The sequence below is a fragment of the Gobio gobio genome, assembly GCF_949357685.1.
Source record: "Gobio gobio genome assembly, chromosome: 4".
Taxonomy (NCBI): Eukaryota; Metazoa; Chordata; class Actinopteri; order Cypriniformes; family Gobionidae; genus Gobio; species Gobio gobio.
This window is the reverse complement of record NC_137100.1, coordinates 62,775,354-62,789,155: the sequence shown is the minus strand read 5'-3', so window position 1 is coordinate 62,789,155 and position 13,802 is coordinate 62,775,354. Positions and strand designations below refer to the sequence as shown.

At 39.0% G+C, this 13,802-nt stretch overlaps 1 protein-coding gene across 1 annotated transcript in view; it reads right to left on the bottom strand.

The window, feature by feature from the left end:
• The window catches only part of ajm1 (apical junction component 1 homolog), a 33,999-nt gene extending 20,745 nt beyond the window's left edge, over positions 1-13,254 (bottom strand). Inside the window, exon 1 of the mRNA XM_079815909.1 lies at positions 13,082-13,254. The gene's annotated coding sequence lies outside the window, so the exon portion shown is untranslated. The remainder of the gene's footprint in view (positions 1-13,081) is intronic.
• Positions 13,255-13,802: the final 548 nt, after the last annotated feature.

Here is a 13,802-nt window from a genome sequence, read left to right as displayed (position 1 = left end):
TAGATCTCATTAAACCACGCCCCCTCCGCTACAAAATCTAATACTCATTTCAAATGCAAAGATGTCAGCCAATCACAACAGTGGGCGTTTTTACTGAAGTCTCACAGCAGACACGCCTCTTGAAGCAGGGCATTCAGCCACAGGACAAACATCAGTATAGAAAAAAATGCCTTTCATTTCTAAATTATGACATTTTGTGATGTAAAAATCATACTAACAATATAAGTACACCTCAGAATACATAAAATAAAATAAAAAATCCATGTCATGGGACCTTTAAGAGATGGCCCGTGCAACAAACGAATGAGAGAGAGAGAGAGAGAGAGAGAGAGAGAGAGAGAGAGAGAGAGAGAGAGAGAGAGAGAGAGAGAGAGAGAGAGAGAGAGAGAGAGAGAGAGAGAGAGAGAGAGAGAGAGAGAGAGAGAGAGAGAGAGAGAGAGAGAGAGAGAGAGAGAGAGAGAATACTGTATGTAATGCAATTTTGACTGAGTTTAATGAGGTTCAGTGAGACTGAAGACAACATAATTTCCTGTGGACAGTTATCAATGCAAAGGAAATACTTTATCCAGATGAAAATTCTGTTCAATTCTGCGTGCTGTATTTTTAAAGCTAAAGGAGAATTCAGCTTTCTGTCAAGCTACAAGAAACAAAGCAAAAATCATTATAGTATAGTATAGTTCACTGAAGTGTGAGAGCTTTGTGTGTGTAACAAAAAAAACAAAAAAACATTTTAGTCATTATATTCACTACAAATATTCTCTGACTGAGAAATCATATTTTCCTTGAGCTTTTGACATATAAGAGGTCATCATACTGTCAGAATATCCTGTAAGTTTCAGAACTGAAAACGTCCTTGTTAGTCCAAAAACAGCTTTTATTATAACCGACTCATTGTAGAATGTGCCTATCTATGAAAGAGCGCCTCTGCAGAAGATGACCAACTCCTGCTTCAACGTTGCAGATGCGGACCCGCCCACTGGAGTGTTAGTGAGATGAAGAGGAGAGAAGAGCGATACAGGATCACTGGACTAAAAATAACTTCACCTTCCACAGGATTATTTATTTGTATTTAGTACATTTCACTGTGGATTCTCTGGTAAATCAGTCGCAATTTCTGTGCAGGCTTCGCAAACAGACTTTCATGATATGGACTCGACAGTAATGCCACAACATGTAAGTCACCGTGTTAATTCTAATGCCAATCACAGCAGTGGGTGTTTACACTGAAGTCTCACAGCAGCCAATCACAGCAGCGGCCGTTTACACTGAAGTCTCACAGCAGCCAATCACAGCAGTGCGTTTACACTGAAGTCTCACAGCAGCCAATCACAGCAGTGCGTTTACACTGAAGTCTCACAGCAGACACGTCCCTTCAAACAGAGCGTTCAAATCGGCTAAAATCAGGGTATGAAAATGCCTTTTATTTTTTAAATTATGATGTAAAAATCATACTACCATTATAAGTGCACCACATAATATAAACGTTATAAAACAATGCAGTTCATGACCCCTTTAATCTCGATCTTGCACTTTTGTTAGCATGTATCTGAGAAACTCTTCCGGTTGGTATCACTGACAGTGATGAATCTAATCATGAATGACATTTCTTCGGATTGTCAGATAAGAACTTTTAAAATGTTTGTTCTGCTTCCACACAAAGCTGTCGAACAACACCTGACAGAGTTATATCTATCATATGACAGATAAATATGATCTGGAATGATTTGCTCCTGAACAGAAGATGCAGCGAATACTAAGAGCTTTTACACAGACATTTTAATGCCACAGTTTATATCGGTTAAAAATGAAACCTCTTGCTGTAGAGTATTAGATTTACTGTGTGCATACTGAATGTGCATTTGTAGTGTACTTCAAATTATAGTATATACTTCCAATTATAAGTATTTTTAAATGTATTTACAGATAATATAATATTAATGAAATAAAGAGCCAGTTAAGTGTACTTAAAGAGAACGCACTTGCATGACTGTTTCTTAAAGGTCCCATGGCATGGCATTATCTATTATTTTATAGTGTTTCCTGAGGTGTACTTATATTGTTAGTATGATTTTTACATCATAAAATGTCATAATTTAGAAATAAAAGGCATTTTGTCTATACTGCTGTTTGCCCTGTGGCTGAATGCCCTGCTTCAAGAGGCGTGTCTGCTGTGAGACTTCAGTAAAAACGCCCACTGTTGTGATTGGCTGACATCTTTGCATTTTAAATGAGCTGAGGGGGCGTGGTTTAACGAGGTCTACGACGCACGAGCTGCTGCCAGAGAGACGGATGGACCTGAGTTCACTTCTCATCAGTTCTCTCAGCATGTCTCAGTTCAGGGTGAACTGTTGTAGTTACTAGCATATACTTCAGGTTATTAGTTTATTTCTAGTCGGAGGGGCTGTCACTCATGTCAGAAAGTTAGTAACTTTAGTAAATTATGGATCAGCGCTGACTCGAGACGTGAACCGTTTAGAACGATTCAGTCCGATTTGGTGAACTGGTTCGGTTCATCACGGACACGGACATCACGGAGACGGAGCGATTGCTAACAAAGTTATTTATAGTAACTACTGAGTTGTGAGAGCGCTGTCTGTCAGCGCGAGTTTATTGTGTTTGTATCTGAGAGTTCTGAATAAACACGAGTCCCAGTCACACCGAGTCCGTCTTCATCATTATTACCAACTTTGTAACACATGCCATGTACCATTACAGCGAGATGAACGAGTTAGTAAGTTTGATTAAAGCATTATTTCTAGATATGTTCCAATCATATGAAAAGCGTCAGTGACGCGCATTGAGTAACGTTACACAGCGCAAACAAAGACACAACAGCAGTTATTGAATGTAATCCAGTTTATTGTGGGGCTAGCCTAGCCGGATACCCTCACGCTTACCCCCCTTCTGCTTAATCTAACGCCGCGTTTGGTGCCTCCGCTGTGGGCCAGATGCAGTACTGGGGGTCGGGGATGTTGAAGGCCGAGCTTCGGCGTGCGTGAGGTTTATCTCTAAAGATGCTGCTGTACAGTCTAGTACAGACTACTCTGCTGATGTTGAGCAGAAACGACTGTATGCACATTTTAGAAGAGATAGACGCGACGAGGACGTACAAAAACACTGACTCACAAGATAGAAAACACGAAAAACACCGTTCTGTCGGGAGAGAGAGAAGCCGCAGTGTGTACACGAATAATAAATAATTAGCTACACATAAGAAATCACTGATCACAGATCAGAAGGAACTGAAAAAAGACTTCTGTTTTCATTTGTACATCCAAACACTGAGAAACTGCCAGTGTTCACTCGTTCACATCACAAGCAAAGATCTCGTCTCGAGCGCTTGCATGGGCGAGCCAGATTCTCTGGGCGGAGGAAAGGGAGGAAACCGTTCCTGTGTGGACGTCAAACCAGGAGACTTCAGGATTGGCTCGTCTGGCCTGTCATTTTCTCAAAGGCAGACAAAGACAGCCAGAACTCGGTTTTACACCGATCAACATTTCGATCCACTTGGGGACAATATTCAGGCTAGGGGAACTCATATTAATGTTGAAAAACCTCATTAAATGAAAATTTCATGCCATGGGACCTTTAAAAGTGCACAATAATAATGTAAAATTAAATGTTTTACTTTAAAGTAAATTTTAAACCATGTTTTTGTATTTTTTTGTTGCACTTTAAAGAAGTGCACTTATTTTGATGTGATGACTAACATACTAAAGCACATGTAAAGTACTTACATTTAAAGTTAATATAGGTCACACTTTAGTTTGAGGAACACATTCACTATTAACTACGACTTTTTCCTCATTAACTTCCTTATTGACAGTAAGCTAGTTGTTAAATGTAGATAAGGGATGTAGAATATGGCCATGCAGAATAAGGCATTAATATGTTTATGCTTTATTGGTACTAATAAACAGCCAATATCCTAGTAATATGCAACTATAAGCAATAATCATCTCAAATAAGCAACTCATTAATAGTGAGAATTGGACCCTAAACGTGTACTAAATTTTAACATCCTTATTATAATATGTGCAATTACAAATATGTGTAAAAACAGTTTCAGTAAAAATTATGTTACAGTATATTTTAGTTTTCCATAAATGCTTGTCAGTACATTCGGCACACTTTAACCATGTTTCAATGGCAATAGAATTCTGAAATGACATACCATGTAAATGGGTCAAAAAGTTTGACTAACTGCATTTAATATATCATTTTTTAACTAGAATACATAGTCATTTAATTGCAAAGTACATACAATTAAAGCCACAATATGTAATTTTTCACCACTAGAGTTCGCTTATTCAAAACAAAGGCGTAGTTTGATGACGGCTGGATTTCGCAGAGCTTTTATTCTGCCACAGTCGTCGCTTCCGCTTCTTCCACTCATGTGTATGTGGGGGAACGCAGCGCTGTTTTATCACATCAAGCCCCGTTTCCACCGAAATTACCCAGAACAATTTGCACCAGGAACTTTTTTTACTGGAACTTTCCCCCCAGGCTGTCTGCGTTTCCACTGCGGTCTAAAGTACCATGAAGATTAGGCAAATTAGTCCGGTGACAGATGACTGCGCGACTGAGATTCAAGCAGCGCTGCTTTTGCTGGATCTGTACTGGTTTACTAACGAGATCATTAACAAAAAGCCGTAAAAGAGATGAGCACTGATACTAAAGGGTATTCTGAAAACTCTTAAAGCTAGATTTAAAATAAGACAATGTATGTTATCAGCTATTACGGACATTAGCCGCGTTTCCACCGCAGGAACTTTCCCCAGGAACTAGGGACTTTGGGGTGGTACTCTGTGTGTTTCGACTGCTGGGATCAGGGTCTAAATGAAGTTCCAGGTCAATATTTCCCCCTAAAAACGGCCCTGTTCGCGAGGTAGTACTTTTTCAAAGTTCAGGAACTTTCGGGGGTGGGACTTAGGCGCTGAACATGCCGATTGGTTGAGCTCACGGTGCAGCATTTTATTTCAACCGGCATTTTTAAAAGTCTTTTGCGAGGTTTGTTCTGCGTTCAGTAAATATCAGTCTTGCTTAGGGTTGGGAACCGAGAACCGGTTCTTATGCAGAACCAAAACTGATTTTTGAAAAATACCAGAACCGCGCGAAATTCCTAAGTTTCGGTTCCGAAAACGGTTCTGGTGCAATGTGTGTGCGAAGCGCTGGAAGCGTATCCGAGTGACAGCCAGTGTTGCCAAGTCCGTGGTTTTCCCGCTTTCCCGTTTTCCACTGTTGTCGCGGGCTGTGTTTCATGTCCGCGGGTTGAAGCGATTGTGCAATTGTGCGGGTTTTTTGTGAAAACCTGGCAACCCTGGCTCACCTCATCATGAATATTAATGACGTTGCCTGCCGCAGTTCAGCCTGAAAGCCCTCGCGCTACACATTTACGGGTTTGCGTCAGATATTTTCTCGTTGACCACCAGCATGGCGAAGAGAAAGTCACAAGTATGGATTCATTTCCAAAGAATGAATGATAATGAAGCAAAATGTAACACGTGAAAAGTTAATAACATGCAAAGGAGGCTGCACTAGCAATCTGACAAAACATCTACAGCACAGAATCAGAGTGCCTCAGGGCTTATACCAGATCTATAGTGAAAGGCCTATATATATATTTGTCAACCGTTGAGTCCCCATGGTTTAGGTAACCGTTTAGGCACAATTACCTTTGTAATGCTGAATTGCAATTTATTATTTACAAGTTCACTGAACAACTGAATTACTATTAAATTAATATACAACTAATTAATAAATATAACTAATAAATAGAATTTATAACTTGGTTTTATTCAGAGACAGAGAGATAAAATGTAATAAGACAATTTCAGAGGTGTTCATTTGAAAAACAATGTGTTGCAAGAATGGCTTAATTAATACTGTAATATATGTACAGTACAGGACTTTTTTGACATTACCAACCTGTAAATAAATTTTAGAGCAAGTAATAAACACAAAATGGATTGTTTGAGTTGCGTATTGTGCCTTTTTCCTGTACTACTATTTGTTTAATAATTTTAATGGAACCGGAATCGGAACCGGAATCGTTAGGCGGAACCGGAACCGGAACCGGAAAATTTCTCACGATTCCCAACCCTAGTCTTGCTTTTTTTTGTCTGATGGCGCGTGTTCGTCTCAGCCATCGCACGGTCAATGTCCGTAATAGCTGATCATAACATACGTTGTCTTATTTTAAATCTAGCACTACGAGCTTTCAGAATACGCTTTAGTATCAGTGCTTCTCTTTTCCGCAGTTTTGTTAATGACATCTTTAGTAAACCAATTCATAACCAGCAAAAGCAGCGCTGCTTGCATCTCCTCCATACTTGTTATTGTTGCAGACAGTATCGCATTAAAAATGATTAACGTTACGGTCCATCTGTGACTGGAAGGAGCAGTGCTCGCAGCTACATCACCGGACTAATTTGCCTAATCTTCACGGTACTTTAGACCGCAGTGGAAACGCAGACAGTAGCAGGTCTGGGGGATAAAAAGTTCCAGTAAAAAAAGTTCCTGGTACAAATTGTTCCGGGTAATTTCGGTGGAAACAGGGCTATTGACCGTGAGATGGCTGAGACGAACGCGCGCCATCGGACAGAAAGAGCAAGACCGATATTTGCTGAACGCAGAACGATCTTCGCAAAAGACTTTTAAAAATCCTGGTTGAAATAAAATGCTGCGTGAGCTAAGGCTGGGCAATTTTATCGATTCTGCGATATAAATCGATATTTTTTCTCCCAAGAAAGTATCGATTTTTAAGCCGCGAGTATCGATACATAAGTCCCATTCAAATCCCCGTGTTTACCCCCATTTGCGTTGCAGGAAGAGCGATTTGGTCAGCCAGCCGCTAGTGTCGCTGTAGAGCAAGTTACCCGTACTACTAACTTTACACAGACACCGACGTCTACCTCTTCTTGTTTACGGAGTCAGAGCGAGGAGATTAAAAAAAATGGCAGTGAATATAAATCCAGCGCCTTCATGCTTAAAATCAGAGCACTTTGGGTTTAAAAAGAAGAAGGAAAGCGACGACTTAGACTCAGGGGTCAACAACATGAGTCGCCCGCAAGGACCACACGAGTTGCCCGCGGGTCTGTTCTAAAAATAGCTCACCATAGCAGCTGCGTACAGTCGCTTCCGTGTTCATTTAAGCGCAGGGCTCCAGACTGAAGCCGAATATATACTTGTGTCTGTAAATAATAAACTGCAAAATTACTCCTGCATGTTCTGCGTCTGCACACTCGCTCTTGTAGTCTCTGCCAACACGAACGCATAAACCGTCACTTCATGAGAATTTACCGTTTCATTTGAGAAAACTGGGTGCGTCTCAATCAGCTCCTGGTTCAGTAGTCAGGGCACTGATCAGGACACAAGTCAATGGGCTGAGCCCTGACTGAACTAGGGAGCTGAATGAGAATGAGACGCGCACCCAGTCATATCATCATGAACACAGACACTGGTAATCACGGCAACCCGTCAAAATAAAAGTTTGGTTTAACGTGAAGAGATTGACTACAGATTGTAGCCTACAGTAAATTTAGCTACGTCTCCATGTAATAATAATACGTCTCTACTAATAATAATAATTATGAAATAAATAATACTAATCATTTAATTATTAATGGTTGCTTATTTTTCACTTGATCTTTCATTTATAACCAATGTTTACTTTTAAACAGCACACAGCCTTTACATGTTTATGTATTATTTACTTATGATTATCATCATATATAATAAATTTAATTTTTTTTAAAAAGTGGTATTGTACCGACTACTGGAACTACTACTATACTCTTTCAGGTGTAAAACAGTTTGGATAGTTGTTAATATGAGAATTATGATGCATTATTTAAGAGTTTTAAGTATTATATAACATGAGTAGCTCTCTTTGACTTTCTTTTTAAAAAAAGTAGCTCTCAAATGAAAAAAGGTTGGAGACCCTTGACTTAGACAAAGCATCGCGGTTGGTTTGCAAGCTGTGTGACACAAACGTGAAATACTCTGGAAATACTACCAAATGTCAGTGTCAAGCTAAAAAAGCTGTCAAAGAAACTGTTCAGAACAGGCCACTTGCTGCAATTTTTAAAACTCCATTGTTAATTGCAATACTGCACTTTATTTACTTTTCAAAGGCTTGTAAGCTACAGTTTGCACTGTTTCAATAAATAGAACTAATTTTCTCATCACATCTTTGATTCATTTTGTCCAGCATTTGCAAGCTGTAGACTCTCTGTCCCGTCAGAGACATATATTGTGTAATTGATGATTTTAGTTTTCAGTTCAGTTAATTCAATCCAGGTAAATGAAACACTCACAAGATGTCACCAAAATCACCCTGTCCCCTTTAAATCTTTCAGAAAATGATGTAAGTGTATCGAATTATATCGAATCGTATCGAATCGTATCGTTGGCTGAATATCGTGATATATATCGTATCGTGAGCTGAATATCGTGTATCGTATCTAGTGTTGTTTTCGTCAACGAAAAGTATGACTAAATATCTTCGTCAACGAACCTTTATAACGTGACGAAAACGAGACGAGACGCAACGTAAATGCTGGTCATGTGACGATGACGAATAAAAACGAGACTAAATGTGGTTCACAAAATAAAAACTATGCTAAAATGTCTCTTCATTTTCGTTGACGAAAATGAGACGAGACGAAAAGTCGTGTTTTTATTTTGCAGTATTTCTGTGCGTCTCATTCAGGGGCTGCATCAGGTCTCACTGCGCGTGCGCAGACGCAGGTGACATCACTCTCTTCAAACCCCACTCGCGCGGCGTCTCCGGTGAGTGAACGGGTCCTTTGGCCGGCCAGTCGGGGTTCGTAAGCCCTATTCGGACGGTAATTTTTTGTCCTGCGGTCGTAAGGTGTCTTCATCATTTACAGGGGCTAGTCAGTGATTTTATTGTCGTCTTAATACAGAATATCAGTGTTTTTCTCCCACCACCCGTGTAAAAATCTCCGGCCGAATTACCTAACTGAATTACTGTTTGACAAACACCAAGGTCGTGTGGTGCCGTCTGAATCCACATCTCTGAGTTTTCAATCACTTCAGAATTCACGGTTTATATCCTTTTTGGCCACTGCAGAGCACCGTGCGGTTGTGCTTCGCTGTTATTTGGATGCATTTTAAAGATCTAGACTTTTATTACTGAAATATTGGTAAGTATTTACAAGAGCAAGATATTTCATCACCGCTCAAAGAAAGAAAGAAAAGCACGTAAACATTTGAAATGGGCCGTTATAACGGCAGCAATTATATATGTTAAAATAACCGCAGCATTATGAATACCTCATAAGCGAATAAGAGGCTATATTCACTTATTTCCACTCATTTCCATGTGGAATAAAATTACATCCTTTATTTTGAGATAAAATACAAGACAGAAAAACATTTTAACTATAATGTGGGTCTAATTTTATACATATTTAAATAATTAAATAATAATTTGGATATTATTTTCCTATTATTAAATTAAATATGCATTTATTCTTATTAAGACATTTGGAAAAACTTTTATTGAAGTGGAAAATAAAACGGGTGTTGTGGAAATAGATGGGGAAAAATGTGGCCACAAAAATCACAGGAAAAAACACCACAAACCTTAAGAGACATCTCAATGTTTTTATTTATTTTATTTAAATGTATGTGTGTGTCCTTTTAACATGTTTAGTTGGTAAAATAAATATGTTGTAACTTCAAATCAGAGCGTCTTCCGTGTCTGGAATGGATGTATTCTTGAGTCTAAGGTAACAATAATATAATAAGATAACCTTGTTTGAAATGGGTTTGGCTAAAAGAAGATTTTGGTTTTGTCTATAATACGTACTTATACTACATTGACTGGGTTAAATAGAATTGCATTACTAAAAAGAGACTAAAATACAATTTGCATTGACTAAAACTTGACTAAAATGTCATCAGTTTTCGTCGACTAAAACTAGACGAAAATAGTCATAGATAATTCTGACTAAAATAAGACTAAAATGCTCAGACTTTTAGTCGACTAAAACTTAACTAGACTAAAAAGAGTATGACTATGACTAAAACTAATAAAAACTAAAATGACAGCTTGACACAAAGACTAGACTAAAACTAAAATGAAAACAGGCCGCCAAAAACAACACTAATCGTATCGTATCGTGAGATTAGTGTATCGCTACAGCCCTAGCGTGAGCTCAACCAATCAGCATGTTCAGCGCCCAAGTCCCACCCCTGAAAGTTCCTGAACTTTGAAAAAGTACTACCTCTCGCGAGCAGGGCCGTTTGGGAAATATTGACCCATAACTTCATTTAGACCCTGGTTCCTGCGGTCGAAACACACCGAGTACCACCCCAAAGATTCTAGTTCCTGGGGAAAGTTCCTGCGGTGGAAACGCGGCTTTAGATACATTTGATACAAAGTTATGTTATAAAGCTACTCTGTGTGTTCGCTCTGCGGCTACTATGAGACACAGGGGCGTTTCTAGGATTTTCATTTTAGTGGGGCTCAGCCCCCAGTGAGGATATGAAAAAAAATTGGTAAAACTTTAATTTAGGGTCCAATTCTCACTATTAACTAGTAACTTATTAGTATGCCTATTAGGATATTGGCTGTTTATCATTACTTATACTTATAAAGCAAATATTAATGCCTCATTCTGCATGACCATATTGTACATCCCGTAATCATACAATGTAGGCAGGTTTATAAACACTGAGATCCCAAATGTGAGGTTGGGGGGGCATGGCCCCTCAAGAAAATTTTAATTTCTATGATCTATATATGTGCATTTTAAAATGTTCTGAACGCCCAAAAATTAGATAACAATAGCTTGAAAACCATGTCAGTGGGCAGATATGACTGATAAAGTTTTTCCATTTTTGTCAGTGAAGAAAGTAGGCTAAACATATGTTTAATTGATATTTATATGTTTTATGAATCATTTTTGTAGACTAAAACTGACTGACTGCTAACAGGAAAGCTAGGTAACTGCATTTATTAAATTAATTCACAATATGCACACATTCATTACTAATCTTATGCCCAATACAGGCTGAAAAAAGCTGAGCTTTTTAATTTACTGAGAGCTACACATGGAATTATTAAATGTACAATATGCACACATTTATTACTAATACTACTTTGTTAATATTTCTTGTTTGTTAATTAAATTATAAATGACATGACATAGGCCCATTTCAAATCAAAATGGCAAAATTAGGCAAAAGTTTATTAATTTGCCTGAATATTTTTGTCATTTGTTTAACATTTCTGACTTAAAGAAGCAGCTGTCAAATATGAAATGTTTAGTTTAGATACTTACATATCTCGCACTTGACGTCGAGTCGTGCTGCTAAAATTCGCGCTCAGCCTCCGCAGCATCTGTGCGTACATAAAGCCCGCCTACTCTGATTTGATTGGTTTTCTCAAATATTTTGACATTGACGAGCAGTGACAGACCAATGAGGCTCAGATCAACACACACACCTCTGCTTTTGAAGTGCGCTCTATTCGCCGCCACCGCGGATTGAAGAACACGCTGATTAAAAGACGGGACGAAGGCGAAGCCTTCCGCAAGTTTCATACGTTTGAAAGGTTAATCACACATTTTTAGGGGGGCTGAATTAATCATGGTAAAACATGGTACTCGCTGTAAATCAAGAAAACCAGATTTAAACAATAAGACTAACTGTGTTGAGCTGTAGAACAATCATTCGTTTTTAGAAATCGAGGGTAACGCGCGTATGAAGTCCTGGTTATTGCTTATTTCTCTGGATTTAAACATTCTTGGAAACATCTGGGATAATGCAAGTACACAAGTCAACAAAAATATATAACCTTGTTCTAGTGGTTTTTGGATATTTTAATCCAGAAATCTTACATATTGTGCCTTTAAGTGTCACAAAATTCGGTTCACACTTAAAGGGATAGTTCACCCAAAAATGAAAATTCTGTCATCATTTACTCGGCCTCAAGTTGTTCCAAACCGGTATGAGTTTCTTTGTTCTGCTGAACACAAAAGAAGATATTTAGAAGAATGTTTGTAACCAAGCAGATAGAGCCACCATAGTATTTTTTCCGCTACTATGGTAGTCAATGGTTGCTCTCTCTGCTTAGTTACAAACATTCTTCAAAATATCTTCTTTTGTGTTCAGCAGGTTTGGCACAACCTAAGGGTGAGCAAATGATGACAGAATTGTCATGTTTGGGTGAACTATCCCTTTAAGTGTTCTTTTATGACTGCAATAGTCTTTTTTCAAATTATGCAAGTGTGCTTCTTTCTCACAAAGGCAGGATAAATAAAGTTAAACGTCTTTAAGAGCCAAAATACCACAAATCAGTTGCACCTCAACAGCCACGATCACTATACGAACTGTGCATGTATGGACAGTGAGATATTTAAAGATACTACTTTTTGCTTTTCCAGTGAAATGTATAGCGTCATACAAGTCTGGAATGAGATGAGGCTGAGTAAACAATGACAGAATTGCCAAACTGTATGTATAAAAAAGGCTTCCTGCTCGTGCACACTGCAGCTCCAGCATGCAACATTAGAGTCTCTAGGCACCATCGCACGATGACGTATCGCGCCAGAGCATCCCACATCACGTGACACAAGTAGACCATTTCATCAGGCATCGTTAGAGGTTAGTTCACTTTCACTAGTAGGTTCCCCAGCCAACGACTGCATTACATAACGTTATTATTAATAATAATAAGGACATCACCACATATAGGGAAATGTCTGTTGCATGCGATAAATAAGTTGCACGCACAAGCTAGTCAAGCTGTTTGAACTCGCACTAAATAATCATTCAAATGCAATGCATAAAGCTGGAGGTTTCAGGTTATCCCTCACGTACACGAGCAATGCATTCATTACCTACAGCATCATGCGCAACTCCGCTTCCCTACTACACCATCTCCATCCCAACAGATCATCATTTCATGCACCCGCACCGATCGCATGCAATTCGATGAAGTCATCTGTCAAATATCGATGCGCGTGTGTTTTCAATGTCAATGTCAGAAAAGCTGCGCTCATCTGTCACGCGCACTGCACACAGAGATCACGCGCGATGCTCTTACCGTGTTAATCCATCCGCCAACAGCATAAATATCCATCATATATAAAGCGCTTATGCTTTATAATGTGCTGAGAGTCGCATTTCAGCGTGAAAGCGGCTGTAGTATCGCTGAATCGTGTCGTTCTCACGCCTCATCTGAGCGCATCTGTGGCGTTACTATCCGCGCGCGTCTCCTCAGCACCGGCGTCCAATGCGTATAATATGCGTTCAAAAGGGGCGGGGCGGACGCGGCCAGTAAGCGTTTAAAGGGGCGGGGCGACGCATTTGGCTATAATATAGCACGTAAGTAGTGTTAAACCTCTGAAACGCTGCATATTCCCTGTCAGCCTTTACAAAACAGTACTGTGGGTGTGCCATGGCACAGCGAGGATGTAAAATGGCAACACTATGGTGTTACCATGATACTATAGATTAGTAGGGTGAATTCAGGGTGATTGGGACACTTTTCCCAAGTCATCTCAATGGCAAAAAATGTCCCAATCACCCTGAAATCACCCTACTAGTACAGTAATACATCTAAATAGCTCAAGAACAAAGTATCATGGTACATCCACAGTATATAAGAATTATTTTTATTACAAAAACAACAATAGGTTAATAATACAATTTTATAAGTAGTATTATTGTGCAGACAAACATCTAAAGATGCAAACCATTAACCATGATGACTTTATAAACCTTGTGAACAAAGCCTATAACAAACTTAAAGGGACAGTTCACAC